A 25323-nucleotide genomic window follows, 5' to 3' on the forward strand; every position below is an offset into this window, starting at 1 on the left:
TGTTTCAAGGGTTGTTTGGACTGTTTCATCCAAGTGGGGATATGCATAAAGTAGGAAATGCTTTCCCAAAATTATTTTCCTTTCTCTATATTCAGATGCTTGTGATAACAATTTTGTCACTAGACATTCACCAATCCTTAATATGATGTTTTTCCCTAATGGGTTGTGAGTAGAGCTCATGGTGGAGAGGGTAGGTTGTTTGGAGAAAGCAAGTCCTGGTGGAAGATTGTGAGGTTTTGCTTTAGAAAGTTGCTGCCAGAGATGGAAGGCAATGGGCTTGACCTATCACCAGGTGGCTGCTGTAATATAGCTCCTTGCATGGGCAATTACTGTAAATGGACTGTGGGAAAGCCAGCTGTCCTCTTACTATGTGGCCTTCCTTTGTGTTTCTGTGCTGATTATTCCATGTTTTACAATCCTTGGCTTACTGACCCTCATCTTGTATGTCTTCCTATGTAACCCAACTTTTACAGACCAGTACCTGGGACTTTGGAAGTGGCAATGATTGCAGTTCAGTCTAGGGGCAAGTTATTGCCTTTAAGTTCCAAATTCACCCTTTGATACATACTCTATAATAATGAAAGAAATTTCTTTGAGCATTTCTCCTTTGCAGTAAACACAATGTTAAGCTTTCTCAGCAGAGGGTGTTTGAGGGAGATTGCAGGAGGGAGGGATCTCCTGATGTCTGTAGCAGCTGCATGATTGGTCAGCAGTGTGGAAGTGAGGACATCTGGTCCTACTCTGCACTAGCCGAACATCCAGAATGCACAGTCCCTTGATGATCCTGCAGCTCTAGCCTGTTGATCACATTCCCATGGACCTCTGGATTGGACCCTGCACATTCTAGGCCTTCTACCCACAGGCACACCCATTCCCTTTGCACATCCATGTACCTGGCCACTGACTGTGGCTCATCTGTTCCCCAAATGGATGACATCTGCACCCTACCTCATTCTGCATGCCCATGCATCCCAACACCCATTACAACTTGCCTACAAACCACCCACACCCTAGAATGTTGCTTCCCACTTGACCAGCAACCAGGGACCACCTCTGACTCAGGCAAAACAGAAAACTTCTCTGCCATCCAGTAGGCTATGGCTGTATTTTCTTCATAAAGTATGATGTTTGTCCAAGTTTGTCTTTCCTTGGATACTCTCAGTATTGTACCACATAGGGTTTTAAAATGTTGTACAATTACTTTTTTAAAGTTTAATAATTTGTATATTAAATTTCCATTTTAATCATTGTGTGGTTTCTGTCTCCTTATTGGACCCAGACTGATCAGGTGGCAACTGTAATTGCTGTTTCAATGGGAGTCTTAAGGTCAAAGAGTACAGTGAGATTCAGGTAATTCAACAGTGGTGAAGGAGAAAATACAAGAAATATACTCTGTCAGCCTTGATAGTTGCAGACATAAACGGCTTGGAAGACTGGCCTCAACATCTATAGGCAAACTGGAAGGCATGATAAGAAGCCTGGTGTGGGACATCTTGGTGAACAGGTTTCTTACACCTGATTTGGACAGAGCCATTCTAGGGAATAAAGTTGTATCTTAATAAGATTATCTACTATCAATAAGATAATATGAATGTGGTAAAAGGGTAAGTCAGGGGTGAAATCCACAGTAATCATGGTTTGGTATTTACCAGAGAAAGAGACTTCTGGGGTCCAGAGTTGGTGCAACTTTTCCTCGGGACAGAGATCAACCTTCAGCCTTGGCGTAGGTGCCACAAACAATATTCCTGTTTGGCCAGGAGAAGCCCTTGCATGTCACATTTAGCTCTTGCTCTCAGCTTTCTTGAGGTATAATTGAAAAACTGCAGATATTTAATGTATACAATTTTTTTTTAAAGATTTTATTTATTTATTTGACAGAGAGAGAGCGAGAGAGGGAACACAAGCAGGGGGAGTGGGAGAGGGAGAAGCAGGCTTCCCGCCGCGCAGGGAGCCCAATGTGGGACTCGATCCCAGGACCCTGGGATCATGACCTGAGCCGAAGGCAGACGCTTAACGACTAAGCCACCCAGGCGCCCTAATGTATACAATTTAATGAGTTTAGACATGTGCATACACCTGTAAAACCATCACAACAATCAAGGTAATAGACATATCTATCACCTCCAAAAGTTTTCTTCTCTTTTTGAGATCTACCCTCTCAGCAAACTTTTGACTATATAATATCGTATTGTTGATTTTAGGCACTATGCTGTACAGCAGACCTCTAGAACTAATTTACCTTGCATAACTGAAACTTTACACCAATTGAACAACTCCCCATTTCCCCCTCCCCCTAGCTCCTGGTAATCACCATTCTATTCTCTGCTCCTATGAATTTGACTAATTAGGTACCTCATTTAAGTAGAATCATGCCATTTCTGTCCTGTGACTGGCTTATTTCACTTAGCATAAAGTCCTCAACATGCTAAAGAATGAAATTGGACCCCTATCTTACAAAACTCACAAAAATAAATTCAAATAGATTAAAGACTTAAATATAAAACCTGAAACCATAAAACTCCTAGAAGAAAACATAGGGGAAAACTTCTTTACATTGGCCTTGGCAGTGATTTCTTGGATATGACAACAAAAGCACAATTGACAAAAGTGAAAGTAGACAAGTGGGATGACAACAAACTAAAAGCTTCCACACAGCAAAGGAAACAATCAAAAGAATGAGAAGGCAATCTGTGGAATGGGAGAAAATCTATGGAAAGCATATATCTGATAAGGGGTTAATGTATAAAATATAAAAACTCATAAAATCCAAAGGCAAAAACCAACACAACAACCTGATTTTAAAACGGGCAGAGGACTTGAATAGACACTTCCCAAAGAAGATGTACAAATGTCCAACAGGTTTATGAGAAGATGCTCAACATCCCTGATCACTGAAATGCAAATCAAAACCACAATAAGATATCATTTCACACCAGTAGGATGGCTATTATTAAAAACAACAACAACAACCCAAGAGATAACAAGTGTTGAGGATGTGGAGAATTGGAACTCTTCTACACTGTGGGAATTAAAATGGTACACCCTATATTGAAAACAGCAGTGGAGATTCCTCCCAAAATTAAAAATAAAACTACAATATAATCCCATTTATGCAAATGTACCCCAAAGAACTGAAAGGCTGAGATATCTGCATTCTCATGTTCGTTGCAGCACTATTCCCAATAGCCGTGTTAAGAAACAACCCAAATGTCCATCGACAGATACGTGGATAAAGAAAATATGGTATATACACACAATGGAATATTATTCAGCCTTAAAAAGAAGGAGATCCTGCCATTTTTTACATTTAGCTTTGTAAATAAAATTCTCGAAGAGAGTGACATCAGCAACATGGTAGAATAGGAGTTTTCTACAATCATCTCCTCACCCCATAGAACATTGATTTTGACACCACCCATGAACAAGTCTTTTCTGGAAGTCCAGGAGTCTAACAAAGTTCCAGCACACCTTTGAAGCAAAAATAGACCCATTGAAGAGGGTAATAACAGTTTCACTTTACCCCACAACACTCCTTCCCCAAGGTGGCACAGCCTAGTGGCAAGAGAAACTCTCTTGATTTCTTCCATGGGGGAAAGTGGGAGTGTGTGAGTGAGTACCTGTCTCGCCCAGCTGTGTGGGATGCTGCCCAAAAAGCCCACTTCTTTCTCTCCTCACCCACAATAACCATTTAGGTTATTTGGACTATTGACAGAGACTGGGAGCACAGAAAGCAGTGTTAAGAACTCATCAAAGGGATGCTACCAAACACTCTGCTGTTCATCCCACTAACCCCTTTGCAGACCACATCTGGAAGCCTGCCTATAAGCTGCCGGGAACACCCCATGTGTGGACCCCCTTTCCAACTGGCTCACAGACATTCCCCCCCACACTCAATGCTCTGCACACCTCACTCTGCCCCGAACATGGCTGGCTGCCAGTATGTGCTCCCCTGGATGGTGAGTGTGAGCCTTTGCAGATGGCCAGTAAGCAGCTGCAGAAAGCCATCCCAACCCTGTGAGATTGGGAGAAAACTCACAAATTTGAGAACTTCAGAGCACTGCCCTAGGGAAAACAAATGGGAAGCTCTCAGCATTCGACCTGGCTTTGAGGGATCCAGAGAAGGCATACATCTTAAGAACTTCCCCAAGAGGGAAGAAAAGGTATGGAATGGGTGCATCCATAGAACAGGTCTAAGAAAGCCTCAGAATCCTTGGCCAAACTGACTGGTGAAGGTATTTCTCTCCTGAAGCCAGCCAGTAAAGACTGGAGGAGGTGTCTTCATTAAATGCAAAACCAGCAATGCAAGACTCCAAAGAACACAAAAAATCAAGGAAATAGGATACCACCAAAGAAACAATAATTTTCCAGTAACCAATCCCATAGAAAGGTGGTCTCAGAATTGCCTGACAATTCAAAATAATTTTTTAAAGAAAGCTCAACAAGCTACCAGAGAAAACAGACAACTCAATTAAATCAGGAAAACAATGCATGAACTGGGATTTCAGCAGAGAAATAGAATTTTTTTTTTTTTTTTTTTTTAAAGATTTTATTTATTTATTTGACAGAGACACAGCGAGAGAGGGAACACAAGCAGGGGGAGTGGGAGAGGGAGAAGCAGGCTTCCCGCGGAGCAGGGAGCCCGATGCGGGGCTCGATCCCAGGACCCTGAGATCATGACCTGAGCCGAAGGCAGACGCTTAACGGCTGAGCCACCCAGGCGCCCCTAGAATTTTTTTTTTTTAAAAAAAAGAGTTGAACACATTCTAGAGTTGAAGAATAACAATGAATGAAATGGAAAAAAAACCAGAATAGAGAGTGTCAAAATGAATTTGATCAAGCGGAGCAGAGAATCTGTGAACTTGAAGACAAGTTATTTGAAATTATCCAGAGGAGAAAAATAACATATGCTCTCACATATATGTGGAACCTAAAACAAACAAACCAAACTCATAGAAACAAAAGATTTGTTTCCAGAGACAGGGGATGAGGAATGGTTGAAAAGGGTGAGTAGTCAAAAAGTAAAACCTCAAGTTATATATTAAGTTCTGCAGTTGTAATGTACAGCATGGTGACCATAGTTAATAATAAGGATCATATATTTGAAAGTTGCTGGGGCGCCTGGGTGGCTCAGTCGTTAAGCGTCTGCCTTCGGCTCAGGTCATGATCCCAGGGTCCTGGGATCGAGTCCTGCATCGGGCTCCCTGCTCATCCAGGAGCCTGCTTCTCCCTCTCCCACTCCCCCTGCTTGTGTTCCCTCTCTCGCTATGTCTCTCTGTGTCAAATAAATAGATAAAATCTTAAAAAAAAAAAAAAAAAGTTGCTAAGAGAGTAGATCTTAAAAGTTCTAATCACCAGAAAAAAATTATAACTATGTGTGGTAATGGATGTTAACTAGACTTATTGTGGTGATCCTTTAACTATATATATATATATATATATATATATATATATATAAGAACCCCATGTGTGGCTCGGGGTTCTGGGAAGGGAGTCGCAGATATATATATATAATGGTAATGGTTTCCTTGCTTTAAGCCCTGTCTGTTTTTACATATTTGCTGTTATTTCTTTTTGTGTTTCTTTCCAAAGGGAAACTTGGATTTTTGCATTGGTTTAATTTAAGGGAATATGGTTTCTTGTTCAAATATTTCCAGTCCCTTCTATGAAGTATTCTTACCTCCCCTAATGACCCTGTATCCAACCTAGCCTTCAAATAAAAATTCTACTTTACAGGAAATTTAGAAGATTGGGGGAGAAAGTGTGAGGAGGCCATTAGACAAATGCAAACTTGGATACCTAAGTGGACATCTTGTTTTCTACAACAGTCCAAGAACATGAAAAATGATGGTGATGATATGTGTTGGGGAGGGTAGATACAGTTTTAGAATAAATGAGTTTCAGGTGAGATGATCAAATACAATTAATCTGTTTGGATATTGATTGGAATGAACTAGCTGTAAAAAACATTTTTTTTCAATAAACAGGAACTCAAACTGGCATACAGATTAGATAATACTAAGAATTGTTCATTTTGTTTCATAAGGTAACGATTTTGTGTGTACATAAGAAAATACTGTTATTTTTAAGTGATATATGTAGTATTTGGAAGGAAATAACAATGTCAAAGAATAGCTTTAAAATACTTCAGAAACAAAATTTAAAAAATGTTAAGTGAAGCCAGTGTGGGAAAAATTTTTTTAAGTGTAGAAGTTAAGTGTTTCATTTTACTATCCTCAATACTTTTGTATAATTGTTTCATTTAAAAACTGTTTTCTGCCCAGAAGGAAAGTGGTAAGTACATACTTCCTATAGTTTCACCTGTCACAGTTACCTGAACTCCATCTCCCACCTCAACCGACCTCCCCCCTCCTGAATAAAAGAAAAATACTCATAGCAAGTATATAATATCAAAGAGCAACACAGGAGTAGTCAAAGGGAAGCCTGTGTTTGAACTAAAAAAATTTAAAGGAAAGAGCCTTTTCCCCATTACAATATTTTCTCCAGCTCCTTGCCAGTGCAGTTCCTTTCACTTGTCATATATAACATTGCTGTTTCTGTTTCATAGCCTGATCTGTGCTTGGAATTCCTTGTGGATTCTTGGCCTCTTGAAATAAACAGTTCATGCCAGATAGCACAGTCAGAGGTAGATGAATACAGGCACATGTAAAGAGGCAATCAAGTCAAACCAAGTCAGATACCATATTCCTCATACAGCACAGACCAACTCCCTTTAAAATCTTTTTTCTCATACACATCCCTTTTCTGCAAAAAGTGTTAGTTTCTTTTCACATGAAAAGCTTCGCTTTTTCCCCATGTACTAGTTCTTGAGAAAAAAAAATTACAAAAAGAAAAAAGTCAAACGCTAATAACGCTGGAGAAGTGACTCAGGTAGAATTTAATTAACCAAAAGAAATAGAGGCGGGAGGGCGGAATCACGATCCCGCAGAGGATTCTGGGAGGTGTAGTCGGAAGCACTTGCACTCCAGGCAGGCGGGGCTGTAGCTCTAAACTTCTGTGGGATTCTGGGAAGTGTAGTCCAGAAGTTTCGTGCAGTGGATGACATTTCCTCTAAAGGAGTGTGGGGTGTGTCCCTCGTGTGTGGCTCGGGGTTCTGGGAAGGGAGTCGCAGGAACTTCCGCTCCAGGGGAGGTTGCGGCCATTATTCCCCGTGTGGTGGGGAGACGAGTCCTAGCAGCGTTTCTAGGCCTCCTCAGCCTAGGCCAGGGACCAGTGGTGTCCCAGCCCAATGTGTTAAGGGCGAAAAATGATGTCGCATGGAGGAAGGGGTAGAGGCATTTGCGTTTCCCTGTGGCTAGGCAGAGCTTCCTAGCGTTTGGGGCGGATCGCGGGTCCCAGCTTGGCGGCGGGCTAGGGTTGTGCATCGCTGTTTGGTGGTCTCCTGGGTGCTGAGCTCCCCCAGTCCTCTCCCGGACTCGCCAATCAGCATTGCCTTTTCCTAGCGCTGTAAGGTTTGGCGAGTTGCTCTCTCTAAGTTTCCGGGGTGTAATTATAGCACTAAACTAGTGGGCTTGTGAGAGTTAAATGAAATGGAGAACAGTGCTGATACACAGAAAAGATTGCTTCTGGTTATGGATGCACAGGGCTCCAACCAAAGTAAATGTAACAATGAGCAAGTCTGTATGAAAATTTTAGATTTCCCTATGTTAAAAAGACACCATACATACAGGTATAGAGGACGTACAGTAAACCGGGCTGAAAATATGCACAAAATATATACTAGAAAGTGGCTTAATAATCTTGGAGATTCATAAAGTAATGAAACTCCAATAGAAATATGGATATGAATACAAAAGATGTGAATAGTCAACTTGTAGCTCAACACCCTGACTGCACAACCTGTGGTCTCCACGCTGATACTAGAGTGGAATCTACAATGCTGGCCTTTCCAGTATTCTGTAAGATCCCTGTGTCTGAATAAGAGAGAGACTAGGAAAATCAGTGGATCCCATTAGGGTTCACTGAACACACTCCTGTTCTTTTTTCAAGTTTATAAGAAGCAGTACAGTATATTTGCATATGAATAAAAGAATGCAAGGACAACTTAAATATAAGTTATTAGATGGACTGCCTGACAGCAGTCAGTAGTCTATATATTGTACAGCTGGAGTAAGCATAGTGGGCTGATAAGGTAAATTCAAGTCCAGAGAGATCTACAAATGATTCAAATTGTACTGGGAGTGTACACACTTTGCGAATTTTTTCTACCGTCTTTTAGAGGTCTGAACACAATATATCCATATCATAGGATCTGAGTTCTTATCTTCTGCCAATTATTCCATGAAGTGCTTTCTCTGTTTCATTTTTACCATTTAGAAATTGATCTTTAACTAGTTAATTGTCCTATTTAGAAACAAAACCTTTGCCTAACAAAAACAGATCCTTGGTGCCACTACATCGTTAATCCACTCAACCTGCTCCCAGCCTTTGGCAACCATGGATCTTATTTCTTTTCCTATAGTTTTTTTCTTTTGCAGTATGCCATACCAGTAGAATCATAAAATGTACACTTTTTTTGTCTCAATTCTTACACTTAGCATAATACTTGTGAAATTCATCCTAATTGTTGCATAAATCTAGTAATTACTTCTAGTTTATTTCTTTTTAATGTTACTAGTACTTCCATTGTATGGATATACCACTTTTTTTTTAGTTATTAATGGGATTTTGATTAGGAAAAAATGAGAAAGTAATCTTTTGCTTTATATTTCCCTGGTGACATACGATGTAGAGTATCTTTTCATATACTTATGTGTATATCTTTGGTGAGGAGTCAAAGTCTTTGACCCACTTTTAAATTGGATTGTTTGTCTTCCTGTTGAGTGTTGAGAGTTCTTTGCATATTTTGGATAAAGGTCCTTTATCAGATGGGTCTTTTGCAAATATTTTCTCCCAGTCTGTGGCTTATCTTCCCATTTGTCTTGAGGTTGTCTTTTGCAGAGCAGAAGTTTTGATGAAGTCCAGTTTGTCAACTCCTTCTTTCATGGATCATGCCCTTGGTGTTGTATCTACAAAGGCACAGCCATCTTCAAGATCATCTAGATTTTCCCCTGTATTATCTTCTAGGAGTTTTACATTTGGATTTTATAATTAAGTCTTTGATCCATTTTGAGTTAATTTATGTGAAGGATGCAAGGTCTGTGTCTAGATTCTCCTTTTTTTTTTTTTTTTTTTTGCATTAGGACATCCAATTCCAGAAACATTTGTTGAAAAGACTATTTCTGAATCATTGTTTTGCCTTTGGTCCTTTGTCAAAGGTCAGTTGACTGTTTTTATATGAGTCTATTTCTGGGCTCTCTATCCTGGTGTATTGATCTATTTGTCTATTCTTTTTTTTAAAGATTTATCTATTTATTTGAGAGAGAGAGAGAACAAGCAAGAGGGGCAGAGGGAGAGAGAATCTCAAGCAGACTCTGCACTCAGAGCGTGGAGCCTGACATGGGGCTCGATCTTATGACCCTGAGATCACAACCTGAGTGGAAACCAAGAGTCAGATTTTCAACTGACTGCACCACCCAGGCGCCCCTATTTGTCTATTCTTTCATCAATACCTCCACTGTCTTCATCACTGTAGCTACACTGTAGCATAGTAAGTCTTGAAGTCAAGCAGTGTCAGTACTCCAACTTTTTTAAAAAAAGATTTTACTTATTTGATACAGAGAGAAAAAGTACAAGCAGGGGGAGCACCAGGCAGAGATGGAGGGAGAAGCAGGCTCCCTGCTCAGAAGGGAGCCCAAAGTGGGGCTCGATCCCAGGACCTTGGGATCATGACCTGAGCCGAAGGCAAACGCTTAACTCTCTGAGCCACCCAAGTGCCCCGTACTCCAACTTTTTTATTCTTCAACATTGTCTTGGCTATTCTGGGTCTTTTTCTCTCCATATAAAGTGTAGAATAAGTTTTTCAATATCCACAAAATAACTTGCTAGGATTGTGACTGAGATTGCATTAAATCTATAGATGAAACTGGGAAGAACTGACATCTTGACTATATTGAGTCTTCCTATCCATGAACATGGAATGTCTTTCCATTTATTTAGTTATTCTTTGATTTCTTTCATTAGAGTTTTGTAGTTTTCCTCATATAGATTGTATACACATTTTGTTAGATCTGTAATTAAGTATTTCATTTAGGGGGTTGCTAATGGTATTATGTTTTAATTTAAAATTCTACTTCCTCATTGTTGGTACATAGGAAAACGATTGACTTTTGTATTAACTTTGTATCCTGCAACCTTGCTATAATGGGTTATTAGTTTGGGAATTCTTTGTCAGTTCTTTAGGACTTTCTACATAGATGATTGTATCATCTGTGAACAATGACAGTTTTATTTCTTCCTTCCAACCCGTATATTTTTAATTTCCTTTTTCTGTCTTAGTGCATTAGCTACAACTTCCAGTGTGTTGTTGAAAAGAGTGTTGAATGGGAACATCCTTGTCCTGTTCTTGATCTTAGTGGGAAACCTTTTAGATTCTCCACACTAAGTATGATATTAGCTATGGGGGGTTTTCTTGTCAGTAAGTGCCTACATCAAGAGACAAGCAAAATCTCAAATAAACAACCTAACTTTACACCTCAAGGAACTAGAAAAAGAAGAACAAAGCCCAAAGTTAGTAGAAGGAAGGAAATAACAAAGATCAGAGCAGAAATAAATGAAATAGAGACTAAAAAGACAAATAGAAAAGATCAATGAAACGAAGAGCTGGTTCTTTGAAAAAGATAAACAAAATTGACAAACCTTTAGCTAGACTCACCAAGAAAGGAGGGAGGACTCAAATAAAATTAGAAATGAAAGAGGAGAAGTTATAACTGATACCACAGAAATATGAAAGATCATAAGAGACTACTATGAATAATTATATGCCAACAAATTTGACAAAATAGAAGAAATGGATAAATTGATAAAAACATATAACCTACCAAGACCAAATCCTGAGGAAATAGAAAATCTGAAAGACAAATTACTAGTAAGGAGATTGAATTAGTAATTAAAAACCTCCCAATAAACAAAAGTTCAGGAGCCGGTGGCTTCACTGGTGAATTCTACCAAACATTGAAAGCATTAATACTTATCCTTCTCAGACTTTTACCAAAAAAAGATAAGGGAACATTTCCAAACTCATTTTTTCAAGGCCAACATTACCCTGATCCCAAAACCAGGCAAGGAGGCCACAAAAAAATAAAATTACAGGCCAATATCCTGATTAACATAAATACAAAAATCCTCAACAAAATATTAACAAACCAAATTCAATAATACATCAAAAGGATCACACACTGTGATCAGGTGAGATTTATTCCAGGGATGCAAGGATGGTTTAACATCTGCAAATCAATCAGTGCAATATACCACATTAATAAAATGAAACATAAAGATCATATAATTTCAATAGATGCAGAAAAGAACATTTGATAAAATTCAACATGCTTTGTGATAAAAAGTCTCAACAACATTTCTAAAAGATTTTGCCTGCTGGCTCATTGTCACTTGTCTAGTACTATACCTCTCATAATTCTTGCTCATTTCAGTATCCACATTCACAACCTTGGTTTCTTGACATTCATGCCACCTGTGATCTTGTCTTCCATCCTACCTGGGGAACTCACTTCCACGGTCATACTCTAGACCTTAAATCACCAATAGCTGCAATCCCTCCAGAATCTCTATTCAAAGCATCACCCTCTGACCAACATATCTTCCCAGATTTTTCTATTCTATGTTGTACCCTGACTTTGACCTCATCAATTTCTACAATTTATTGATCCTACTACTTTTTCAGTCTCCCTTATTCTCCTCATATCCTTGATGTCAGCCAAGTTGTTTCCCTTCTGTCTGGAATAGACAGCAAACTTACACTTTGGTCTCATTGCTCAAACTGTGTCCCATAGACCTGTAGACTCAAGGGATACCAAAAAAGTGAGTATTCTGTTTTTTCTGTTTTGTAGAAGAGACATGCAGGGAAAAAGGGATTATGAATGGATGCTGTGTGAACCAGTCAATGGCATGTGCTCCCAAAGACTGCAGGTTAAGTTTATTTGCTGACCTAGGAGCTCTAAATCCATCATTTAGTATCCTGCTTTAGAAAGCAAGGTGCAATGCAAATGAGAGTGGTGATGATATTGCATGAGGAATAGTGATTTGCCTCTGTTTTTATTTTTAAATAACCATCATATTTGGTATTGGACAGTTGTGATTTACAAATTATTTGTGAGAGACTCTGTCAGCGTTCATGACCTTGTCTAGGAAGTGCTGCTTTAGAGGCACAGAGATAACTCAGAGAAGTAGATATGTGCAATGGCTGAACTCTTTTAAACATGAAAGAGGTATGATTAAATTCATGATATGTATTTTGGGGAAAAAAAACTTTTCCAAATACTGTTGGCTCAGTCGGCCAGTTGTTTTGTAGGACAGTGCTAGCAATATTGCTCTTACTGTGCAATATGCACACCCTGAGATTCAGGGGTTTCCATTCCAGGAATTCCTCCTACAATAACCCTCAGAACTCAAGAACAAGTGGACATGGATGTTTGTTGCAGCATACTTTGCAAGACTATGGATGCTTAATAGGATGAAGTTGGCAATTGAAAGGTAAAAGAAAAAAATGGACTCAACATCGTCACACTTCCTTTCAAACTCTTTTAACCTTGCTCTTCTGGTGGACATTTGTATGCATGGTTGGGAAATAATGTCCTTGAAATATGATGCAGTGGCATTCAAAGATATGCTATGGTCTTTACTGAGAAGAAGCTGGTGCTACTGACAAGATCAAGATAAACCTACCTATGAAGAATTCCTGCCCCAAAAGATGAATCTTAATCTAATCTGCCTTTTAAATCTAAATTGTAGTTTATCAGGAGAAATTGTAGAAAATGTTAAATGACAGCATAAGGAAACACTTAAAAATCCAGATTGTGAGGCATCCTCCCAACAACTGACCTGGTTTCTTCAACAGGTCAAGGGCATGAATTAAAAATATATGAAGAGAGTACTCCTCTAGAGTGAAATAGACTGAAGAGACAGGAATCAGATACAATGAATAGATATTTTTGAAATGATTGGAAAATTTGAAGTTGTGTTAGGTATGAAATAATATTAAGGAATTATTATTAACTTTCTTCAATGTGATAGCTGTATTGTGGTTATACCAGAAAAGGTAATTTTTGAAGTATACATGGAAATATTAGGGGGAAAATAATGCACTGTCATGGTTTGCTTTAAAGTATTAAAGACAAAAAGAAAGATAAAATTGATAGATCAAGGAAGTGTGGCAAATGTTGATAACTGTTGAATCTGGGGGATGAGGGTCAACATTATGGAATATTTCACTCTTCTGTACTTATGTATATGTTTGAAAACTTTTTTTAAAGATTTTATTTATTTATTTATTTGACAGAGACACAGCGAGAGAGGGAACACAAGCAGGGGGAGTGGGAGAGGGAGAAGCAGGCTTCCCGCGGAGCAGGGAGCCCGATGCAGGGCTCTATACCAGGACCCTGGGATCATGACCTGAGCCGAAGGCAGATGCTTAACAACTGAGCCACCCAGGCGCCCCTATGTTTGAAATTTTTTGTGATAAAAAGGTGTAAACATTTTTTAGTTCTTGTCCTGAAGAAAAGGTGGAAAGTGAAGTGCATTTTTGTTGTCATTGGATTTTCTGGTTTGAGTCTAACCCTCACTTGCTCACCTTAATGAAAAATCATGGTATCACTGGTTTCCATATTTTTAAGACATTTTCTTGTATTTACAATATCAAGAGCAGGATGGAGGTAGGTTATGTGATGCATGAACTTGAACAAAAAGTTAACTCAAATTTTTATACAGTGTTTATCTGCTCATATTAAAATAATGTCTCCACATCAAGCAGCTCCTTTCATTTGACTCAGAGCCCACATTTCATAATAAGCAGTTAAAGTCAAGGAAAAGCCGAAATTTGTTGCTGCTTCTACTTTATACTTTAATAAAACTTGCTTCGCTTTGTTACCCCAGACCCTGGGGTGGTTGCTGCTTGTTGCAATTGTTACCTGCATTGTGCCTCAGAGTCCTCTGTTTGCCCTTCCAGTAACCTAGTCACCAATGCTGTACATGTACAGATTCTCTTCCAGAAGGCCAAGGACGTGTTCCAGCTGACCCTGTGCCAAGAGAGAAGGCCCAGCTGCTCACGCGACTCAGCTCCCTCGGAGGAAACTCCCCCACCGTCACACTCCTCTGGAGCGGAAGTGACTCTGCCCACAGAGCTTGGACTGTGTTCCCAGAATTCCCGAGGAGATGACGGTCATGGCCACGCCCCCCGGAATGGAAGATCCCCAAATACCACGCGCATAGCAGAAAGGTGGGATGCAGATTTTCCATTCCAGCCCCATAAAACAGAGTAAAGAAGGGGCTGGGAGACAACACTTTATTAGATGCACACATGGCAGTTTTTAAATTATCTTTTTGTTATGAATTCTGGCTGAATTTCATTACACTCAGAAAGCATATTCAGTATTATTTCAGTATTGTGAAATTCGTTGTTATTCCTTTATGGCTCATCATATGGTCCCTTTTTGTAAATATTTTATGTGTGTTTGAAAAGATGTGTATTTTGTAGTTGTTGCCAGAACCTTTTGTTCCCCTACCCTCAAATGGGTGTCAAAATGGTGCAGAGCTTCTAGGCTTTTCAGCTCTTTGACCAGACCATCACCCCAAGAGAAAAGTTGCCCCAAGTGCATGACTCCCCCACTTTTTCTGAATTTTAGCCCACTAATTCATCTTGTCTTTTGATCCTCTCAACAGTTTATTTTTTAATTTTTTTTAAAGATTTTATTTCTTTATCTGACAGAGAGACACAGCAAGAGAGAGAGCACAAGCAGGGGGAGTGGGAGAGGGAGAAGCAGGCTCCGCACTGAGCAGGGAGCCCGATATGGGGCTCGATCCCAGGACACTGGGACCATGACACGAGCTGAAGGCAGACTCTTAATGACTAAGTCACCCAGGCGCCCCGATCCTTTCAATAGTTTTAAAAATGTGTCTACCCATCATCGGCCAGATGTTTATTCTAAATTACCTATTTTGTTATCATTGGAAGTGTAAGTGTACTGAAACATTCCTTGTCTATTGCATTTTTAAATTTTCCTGTCATTTTATCCAAAAATCAACTTATTATCTGATTGATCCTCCTTAATATATAAACTACTAGATAAGTATTTTAAAAAACATTTCCTTTTGGGAGGGGTTGTTAAATTCAGAATCACATGGTATGATTTTTTTTCTTCCAAGTTTTTATTTAAATTCCAGCTAATTAACATACAGTGTAATATTAGTTTCACGCATAGAATTTAGTGATTGATCACTTACATACCACACCCAGTGCTCATCATAAGTGCCCTTCTTAATACCCATCACCCATTTAACCCATCCCCTGCCCACCTCCCCTCCATCAGCCCTCAATTTGTTCTCTATAGTTAAGAGCCTGTTTGATGGTTGCTCTCTCTCTCTCTTTTCCCACCTATGTTCATCTGTTTTGTTTCTTAAATTCCACATATGAGTGAAATCTTATGGTATTTGTCTTTCTCTGACTGACTTATTTTACTTGGCATAATACACTCTAGCAACATAAATGTTGCAAACATGAACACGAATGTGGCAACATGAATTTTGCAAATGGCAAGATTTCATTCTTTATTATGGCTGAGTAAATTGCCTAGTTTTCTAGGCACCACACGGTCTTTATCCATTCATCAGTTGATGGACATTTGGGCTCTTTCCATAATTTGGCTATAGTTGATAATGCTGCTATAAACATCTGGGTGCAGTGTGTCCCTTTGAATCAGTATTTTTGTATTCTTTGGGCAAATACCTAGTAGTGCATTTGCTAGGTCTAGGGTAGTTCTATTTTTTTTTTTTAAGATTTTATTTATTTATTTGAGAGAGAGAGAGCACAAGCGGGGGGAGCAGCATGCAGAGAGAGAAGCAGGCTCCCCGCTGAGCAGGGGGCCCGATGCGGGACTTAAGCCCAGGACCCTGGGATCATGATCTGAGCCGAAGGCAGACACTTAACCGACTGAGCCACCCAGGTGCCCCTAGGGTAGTTCTATTTTTAACTTTTTGAGGAACCTCCATACTGTTTTCCAGAGTGGCTGCACCAGTTCGCACTCCCACCAACAGTGTAGGAGGGTTCCCCTTTCTCCTCATCATCAACAACATCTGTTGTTTCTTGTTTCCAATTTGGTACCCTGTATGATTTATTAAATCAGTTGTATGTTCATTCTCCAGAACATTTCCTGTAAAGAGTGTGTTTCCTGAGCAGCTATCCTAACTTGGGCTTAAATAAAACTCTCTTCCTTACTTTTAGAGATCATAAAAAGTTTCTTCATTTTGTGTTGACAGCTGTTACATCATTTTCTTTCACTCCTGAGTGAGAGTACGTGCCCAGCATTTGAGATAGTTTCAGTTGGACATTGTATTGGACCTTGTTCAGCTTTATTCAGCACCATATTTGTGCTTATTGTCAAAAATCTAGGCTTTAACTTATAGTTTACAGAAAATATTGACATTTCAGGACAATAAATGCCAGGGGAGCCATCAGACAAATCCAGAATGTGAGCAATCCTACATGACATCTCAGCTAGTTATTTCAGCAGGCCAAAGGCAAACAAAACAGGGGAAGGGTAGCTGTTCTAGATTACAAGAGGCTCAAGTGATGTAACATCCAGATACAATTAATGTACCAGCATAAAGGAAAACAACAGAAAACTAGGCAATTAAACTTCCTCTTCTCTTTTTTCTTTCTGCTAATTTTCTGGATTAAGCCATTACCTCATCCCCTGTCCTCCTTCAATCACATCCTCCATAAGACAACTTGTAGTTTTTATATGAAGAGGGGGGAAGTAAGTGGTGGGATACTAAAAGCTCAAAAAAGAAAAAAAATTCAAGATCTTATAAAGGCCTTAATTCCTTCCCATATTACAATGTTTTATCTCTATCAATACAGTTCCTTCCATTTGCCTTATGACTCACGTTTCATAATCAATTAAAGTGAAAGAAATGTGGGAAACATTTGTTGCTTCTGCTTTAAGGCCTGATCAATGGTTGCATCTGTTTCTTGTGGATTCTTGGCATCCACGTCCATTCTTGTGGATCTTGGGATGAATAGTTCAGGGTATGGAGCACTGTGAGTTCTAGATGCATGCATGCCCATAAAAAAAAAAAAAAAAAAAGGCAACCCAGTAAAAGTAAGGTTGAGACTCTACATTTGTCAAATTTGGTACTCAGTACAGGTCAGCACAATTTCCTTATAGTATCTGCATTCCGCCCCTCCCAAACCCTGCATCCATCGCTTCCTTTCCATAATGTTTTCCTTCCTTCCCTTTCCTCTTTCTCATATTTCAAGGTTCTCAGTCTCTATAACGTAGTTTCTTAGAATAGGTGGATAGTTTGCTTTGGTTGAGTTCTTTGGGTTTTGTTTTGTTTTTGTCTTAGTTTTTGTCACGTTTGGAAGAAAAAAATTCAAGAAAACGACGAGGGAGGGGGCGGCCAAGCCCGACTAACCGTACAGAATTAATTCAGGCTGACTATCCAAAAGAGAATACCGACTATCTAAATACTGACTGTCCCAAAAAAGAGAAGAGCCTTCAGGAAAGGACCACTCCGCAGGAGATTCCGGGATTTGTAGTCCACAAGATCCACAAGGTCAGACGCATTACGCTCCAGAAAGACGCCCTGAATGCATCGTTGGCTGGAGAAAATACAGAAGTACATAAAAGAGTCCTGTACACTTGGCAGCATTTCGGGGTTACGGAATTCGCGCCGGACCCGCACGCTTTAAATACAATCCAGCCTCTCGGTGCGACAGCCAACACTTCCGCCCGAGGAAGATGACGAAGTGGCCCGGGAATTCTGGGAAATGTAGTCCAGGAACACAGTGCCGCAGGATAACTTCCGCTGCGTTCCTGCTCCCGTCGGGAATTCTGGGAAGCGTAGTCCAGGAGCTCTCTGTAGGCAGAGTCGTTTCCGCTCCAGGTACGCGAGGCCGCGGCCTTCATTCCTCTGCGAAAGGTGAGCCCACCCACCCCCGGCGCCCTCCTGGCGGCCGCACTGACCTGGCCTCACTTTGCGGTGGGCCGGTGGTCATCAGGCGCTCGACCCTAGGGAAGAGAATCCGCCTGCGGCGAAGGGCGGGGTTTGTGTTCCCTCTGAATGAGCTCTGTGGAGTGCGGGGCGCTGGGTGCATACCGGGCTCGGGGCCCGGGCCAGGTTCCCAGGTCGCTGGGAGTGAGGGTTTCCTGGGTTCTGCATTTCCCCGGCCCTTTCCCCGACCACCAGCCAGTGCTGCCGCTTCCCAGCCGTATAATATTCGGAGAATTCGTGTCTCTGCCTCATTCCTCTTTAAGTTGGTATTAGTGTCTACCTAATAGAGTTATTTTGAGAGTTAAATGAGGATGTAGAAGAGAAAGACTTAAAGTCTGGCTTGGGGTTAAAAAAAAAAAAAAAAAAAAAGAAACGTTTCTTAATAGCAGTACTTTGTAATTTCTGGAGAAGCGCTTAGTTCCCTGAAAGCATCTGTGAACCTGGGATGGGGTCAGAGCTCCTCCTGCAGTGTCCTGAAGGAGGGGAGGCTGCACCCAGATTCCAGTTTTTTTTTTTAATCTAAATTTAAGTTTTTGTAGAGGGTCATTCCTGGGTGTTGTCTGGGATGTCCACTGTAATTTATGCGGGAGTTCTAATGAAGCTGTGGTTTCTCTCAGCCTCCTGTCCTTCCCCAGCCCGGACTTCTTGAAAAAGGCCGCTGGGAGGAGGGAATGGTGCTTTGGCTTCTGGAAGCAGAGCCTCGCCTGAGTAGGTCTTAGCATCTCTCTTCCTCTTATGTTATCTCCTCTCAGGGGAGAAGATATTTCCTTAACTCATCTGCAAATTCTTCTACCGCGAAGATGCCCTGACTTTTGTTGAATAAATAAATACAGAAAGGGATGGGGGAGTACTTGGGCATGAATAATAACAATTATACTTACTTTTTAAAAGCTTTTATTTAAATTCCAGTTAGTTAACATAGAGCGTAATATTAGTTTCAGGTGTACAATATAGTGATTCAACAACACTTCTATACATCACCCGGTGCTCATCACAAGTGCACTCCTTAATCCCCACCTCCTGTGTCACCCATCCCTCCACCAACCTCCATTCTGGTAACCATCAGTTTGTTCTATATAGTTGAGAGTCTGTTTCTTGGTTTGCCTTTCCCTCTTTTTTCCTTTGCTAGTTTGTTTTGTTTCTTTAATTCCACATATGAGGGAAATCATATGGTATTTATCTTTCTCTGCCTGACTTACTGCACTTAGCAGAGTACTCTCTAGCTCCATCCACATCGTTGCAAATGGCAATGTTTCATTCTTTTTTATGGCTGAGTAACACTCCATTGTGTATATATTCCATATCTTCCTTATCCATTCATCAGTCCTTGAGCACTTGGGCTGTTTCCATAATTTGGCTATTGTAGATAAATGCTGCCATAAACATCGATCGGGGTGCATGGTCCCCTTTGAACCACTATTTTTGTATCCTTTTTGTAAATATCTAGTAGTGCAATTGCTAGATCATAGGGTAGTTCTATTTTTAACTTTTTGAGGAATCTCCATATATTTTCCACATTGGTTACACTAGTGTGGTTTTCCACCAACAGTGTAAGAGGGTTCCCCTTTCTCCACTTCCTTGCCAACAATTGTTTCTTGTGTTGTTGATTTTAGCTATTCTGACAGATGTGAGGTGATATCTCATTGTAAGTTTTGATTTGCATTTCCCTGATGATAAGTGATGTTGAGTATCTTTCCATGTGTCTGTTGGCCATCTGGACGTCTTATGTGGAGACAGGTCTGTTCATGTCTTCTGCCCATTTTTTAATTGTATTATTTTGGGGGGTGTTGATTTGTGTAAGTTCTTTATATATTTGGATACTAACCCTTTATCAGATATGTCATTTGCAAATATCTTCTCCCATTCCATAGGTTGCCTTTTAGTTTTGTTGATTGTTTCCTTCACTGTGCAGAAGCTTTTTATTTTGATGTAATCCCAATAGTTTATTTTTGTTGTTTCCCTTGCCTCAGGAGACATATCTAGAAAGAAGTTGCTATGGCCAATGTCAAAGAGATTACTGCTCCTGTTCTCCTCTAGAATTTTGATGGTTTCCTGCCTCATATTTAGGTCTTACATCCATTTTGGATTTATTTTTGTGTATGGTGTAAGAAAGCGGTGCAGTTTCATTCTTTTGCATGGTGCTGTCCAGTTTTCCCAACACCATTTGTTGAAAAGACTGTTTTTTTTCCATTGGATATGTTTTCGTGTTTTGTCTAAGGTTAATTGACCATATAGTTGTGGGTCCAATTCTGGGTTTTCTAGTGTGTTCCATTGATATATGTGTCTATTTTTGTGCCGTAGCATACTGTTTTGATGTCTATAGTTTTGTAATATAACTTGAAGTCTGGAATTGTGATGTCTCCAGCTTTGCTTTCTTCTTCAAGGTTGCTTTGGCTATTTGGGGTTTTTTTGTGGTTCCATATAAATTTTAGGATTGTTTGTTCTAGCTCTGTGAAAAATACTGTTGGCATTTTAATCAGGATTGCATTAAATGCATAGATTGCTTTGGGTAGTGTAGAAATTTTAACAGTATTTGTTCTTCCAGTCCATGAACATGGAGTGTCTTTCCATTTCTTTGTTTCCTCTTCAATTTCTTTCGTCAGTTTTTTTCTAGTTTTCAGAGTACAGGTCTTTCACCTCTTTGGTTAGATTTTTTCCTAGGTATTTTATGGTGTTTGGTGCAGTTGCAAATGGGATCGATTCCTTGATTTCTCTTTCTGCTGTTTCATTCACCGCCCCCCTCGCCTCTAAAACCCTCAGTTTGTTTCTCAGAGTCCATAGTCTCTCATGGTTCATCTCTCCTTCCGATTTCCCCCTTCATTTTTCCCTTCCTTCTCCTAATGTCCTCCATGCTATTCCTTATGTTCCACAAATAAGTGAAACCATATGATAATTGACTTTCCCTGCTTGACTTATTTCACTTAGCATAATCTCCTCCAGTCTCATCCATGTTGATGTAAAAGTTGGGTATTCATCCTTTCTGATGGCTGAGTAATATTCCATTGTATATATGGACCACATCTTCTTTACCCATTCATCTGTTGAAGGGCATCTTGGCTCTTTCCACAGTTTGGCTATCGCCGACATTGCTGCCATGAACATTGGGGTGCATATGGCCCTTCTTTTCACTACCTCTGTATCTTTGGGGTACATACCCAATAGTGCAATTGTTGGGTCATAGGGTAGCTCTATTTTTAATTTTTTGAGGAACCTCCACACTGTTTTCCAAAGTGGCTGTACAAACTTGCATTCCCACCAACAGTGTAAGAGGGTTCCCCTCTCTCCACAACCTCTCCAACATTTGTTGTTTCTTGCCTTGTCAATTTTTGCCATTCTAACTGTTGTAAGGTGATATCTCAGTGTGGTTTTGATTTGAATTTCCCTGATGGCTAATGATGATGAACATTTTTTCATGTGTCTGTTAGCCATTTGTATGTCTTCTTTTGAGAAGTGTCTGCTATAATCTTTATTATTTTCTTCCTTCTGCTGGCTTTAGGCTTTGTTGTTCTTTTTCTAGCTCCTTTAGATGTAAGTTTAGGTTGTTTATTTGAGATTTTTCTTGCTCCTTGAGGTAGGCCTTTATTGCTATATACTTCCCTCTTAGGACTGCTTTTGATGCATCCTAACGGTTTTGGACCATTATGTTTTCACTTTTGTCTCCATGTATTTTTTAACTTCTTTATTTCCTGGTTGACCCATTCATTGTTTAGTAGCATGTTTAACCTCCATGTATTTGTGGTCTCTCCAGATTTTTTCTTGTGGTTGACTTCAAGTCTCATAGTGTTGTGGTCAGAAAATATGCATAGTATAATCTCAGTGTTTTTGTATTTGTTGAGGGCTGATTTGTGACCTAATATATGATCTATTCTGGAGAATATTCCATGTGCATTTGTAAAGAATATGTATTCTGCCATTTTAGGATGGAATGTTCTGAATATACTTGTTGAGTTCATCTGGTCCAGTGTGTCATTCAAGCCATTGTTTCCTTGTTGATTTTCTGCTTAGATGATCTGTCTATTGATATAAGTGGGGTGTTAAAGTCCCCTACTATTATTGTATTATTATCATATAGTTCCTTTATGTTTGTTATTAATTATTTTATATATTTGAGTGCTCCCATGTTGGGGTATAAATATTTACAATTGTTAATATCTTCTTGTTGGATTGTCCCCTTTATTATATAGTGTCCTTCTTTGTTTTTTGTTACAGTCTTTGTTTTAAAGTCTAGTTTGTCTGATATAAGTATTGCTACTCCAGTTTTCTTTTGACATCCATTTGCATGGTAAATATTTCTCCGTGCCTCACTGTCCATCTACAGGTGTTATTAGGTCGAAAATGAGTCTCTTGTAGGCAGCATATAGATGGGTCTTTTTTTTTTTATCCATTCTGACACCCTGAGTTTTTTTTATTGGTGCGTTTAGTCCATTTACATTCAAAGTAATTATTGATAGATATGTATTTATTGACATTTTATTACTTATTTTGTGATTGTTTCTGGAGATTTTCTCTGATCCTTTCTTGTCTTTCTCTCTTTCATGGTTTGCTGATTTTCCTTAGTGATATATTTGGATTTCTCTCTCTTTATTTTTTGCATGTTTATTGGTGGTTTTTGATACATGGTTGCCATTAGTTTTGTATATAACCTCTTCTGCATATAGCAGTCTATATTAACTAGATGGTTAAGTTTGAACACATTCTTTTCTCCTCTCCTCCCCATGCTTTAACTATGTTACCATATTTTATATCCTTTTTTTTGTATGTGTGAGTTCCTTGACTGATTTTTTTTACAGAAATACTCATTTTTACTGCTTTTGTTTTTCCTACATTCATATTGTCACTTTTGGTCTCTCCTTTCCATTCAAAGAGTTCCCTTTAATATTTCTTGCTGGACTGACTTAGTGGTCACAACTCTTTTAGTTTTTGTTTGTCTGGGAAGCTCTTTATCTCTCCTTCTATTCTGAGTGATAGCCTTGCTGGATAGAATATTCTTGGCTGCAGTTTTTCCCATTGAGCATTTTGAATATATCATGCCACTCCCTTCTGGCTTGCATTTTCTGTTGAGAAATCTCCTGCTAGCCTCATGGATTTTCTCTTGTAAGTTACTGACTTCTTTTGTCTCACTGCTTTTAAGTTTTTTTCTTATCACTACATTTTGTAAATTTAATTACAATATGTCTTGGCGTTGGCCTGCTTTTGTTGATTTTGTTGGGAGTTCTTTGTGCCTGCGGGATCTGGATGTCTGTTTCCTTCCCCAGATTAGGGAAGTTTCAGCTATTATTTCTTCAAATAAACTTCCCCCCCCCCCTTTTTTTCTCTTCTTCTTCTGGGACTCCAGTAATATGAATGTTATTTGTTTGATGGAGTCACTGAGTTCCCTAAGTATATCCTCGTTTTGCATAATCATTTCTCTGCTTTTTAATAGTTTCATAGCTTTTCATTACTTTGTCTTCTAGGTCATTAATTCGTTCTTCTTCCAGCCTCTTGTTGATTGCATCAAGGGTATTTCTAATCTTGTTTATTGCACTCTTCATCTCTGATTCTTTTTTAACTCTTATCTCTGTGTTAAGGGTCTCACTGATGTATCATTCTTTCTCAAGTCCAGTGAGTATGCTTATGATCATTGCTTTAAATTCTCCATCAGGCATGTTAGTTATATCTGTTTCACTTAGATCTCTGGCTGTGGTCTTATCTTGTTCTTTCATTTGGGATAAATTCTTCTATCTTCTCACTTTGTCTAAGTCTCTGCCTGCTTCTCTGTGTTAGAAAAATCTTTGCTCCTGAAAGTAATGGCCTTATGAAGAAGAGGTCATGTAGTGCCCAGGGCCTGACACTTCAGGAAGTGTCTCCAGTGTGTGCTGCATGCACTCTGCTGTTGCGTTCTAGCTGCTCTATCCTTCAGGCCAGTTGTCTGCAGATGCTCTCCTTGCCTACTGTGGGCAGTGATAGGTCCCTGGCCTGAATGTGGCAAGTTTGATCTGGGTGCTCGGTCCGCTTGTGAAATGAGACTTTTCATCACCTCCACCAGAACTGAGGCCCTGTAAAACTCTCTAGTCAGGAGACATGGTGTTTTCACCACCTCCACCAGAACTGAAGCCCTGTAAAACTCTGGTCAAGAGATGTGGTATGGGCAGGTTTTGTGTTGGTTTTCTAGGGGAGGGGCCTGCTGTGCTGTCACTGAGGTAAGCATGACTGAGAAAGGCAGTTCCACTGGAGCACAGTGGGGTGGGGCTTGGTGTAAGCAAGTTAGGGGGCCAGTGTCTGCATTGCACTGTTTCCCACAGGTGGCTCTGTGTTTATGCTGAGGGGTGAGGGAGGGAAATGGCACCAGCCAGCTCCTTTGTTCCCAGACAAGTGTCTCCATGAATGTTGCCTCTCAGGGACATGCTCTGAGAAGAGCAAATAATCTCCCTACTGTGTGCCCCAGGTGCTCTTCAGATCACGGTTTTCATGCTCTATGCCCCTGGCTTATTTACGTGCCTTTTCCTCAAGAGTAGCACAGTGCTGCTGGGCTTTATCCCAGCCAAGCCTGCTGACCTTTAAAACTCCAGGCTTTCAAAGTAAAGGATGCACAGTCCTAGGGAATTCTTCTAAAGTATTTGTTCAAACCTTATGGGTCACCCCCAGTATTATCTTTTGTCATCCAGAAATCCAAGGTACTCAGATATATTATTATAATCCAGAATTATAGCTTTTGAGGTTGTACCTTTATCATAAGGGCAGTAGTTTGCCCTAAAATTCTTATGTAAGGATCACTGGATAAGTGTCTTAGACATGGAATTTATGAATGGCCCTTTATCATTTCTTTAACCCCTTTCTTGGCATCCCAGGCTTGCCTCCAGTTTTAGGTCCTTTAGTTTGCTTTTGCAAGCAGAGAGAACACCTACCTGAGGGGGCTCCTTTCCCTCGTGTACAGTTCAAGTAAAATCAGGAATTTTTTGTAAAACTATGGAAGCTCACTATGTAAATACTTGATGGAATATTTCCCTGCTAGTGTAGCTTTTGGAAGTTGCTTTCTCCATTTATTTAAAACTGCCTGTGCAATTAAAAAGTGCAATGCAAAAACAAAACAAAACAAAACAAAACAAACCAACCCACCAAAAAGATCTGGGCTTTAAGCCCCACTGAATATGAGAACTCACAACATTCAGCCCCTCTCACTTTCCAAGCCAATGGCAATGGGGAAATGTTCTTGTGCATTTC

The 25323-nt window shown here is 39.8% G+C and overlaps 1 protein-coding gene across 4 annotated transcripts in view; it reads left to right on the top strand.

Annotated features, from left to right (window-relative positions):
* Positions 1-17970: 17970 nt before the first annotated feature.
* ZNF112 (zinc finger protein 112) overlaps positions 17971-25323 on the top strand; it is a 41074-nt gene continuing 33721 nt past the window's right edge. Inside the window, exon 1 of one of the 4 annotated variants that reach the window (XM_032388097.1) lies at positions 17971-18051. The gene's annotated coding sequence lies outside the window, so the exon portion shown is untranslated. The remainder of the gene's footprint in view (positions 18052-25323) is intronic. The other 3 variants (XM_032388094.1, XM_032388098.1, XM_032388100.1) reach the window with 3 other exon arrangements.

Source organism: Phoca vitulina, unplaced genomic scaffold (genome assembly GCF_004348235.1).
Source record: "Phoca vitulina isolate PV1807 unplaced genomic scaffold, GSC_HSeal_1.0 scaffold52, whole genome shotgun sequence".
Taxonomy (NCBI): Eukaryota; Metazoa; Chordata; class Mammalia; order Carnivora; family Phocidae; genus Phoca; species Phoca vitulina.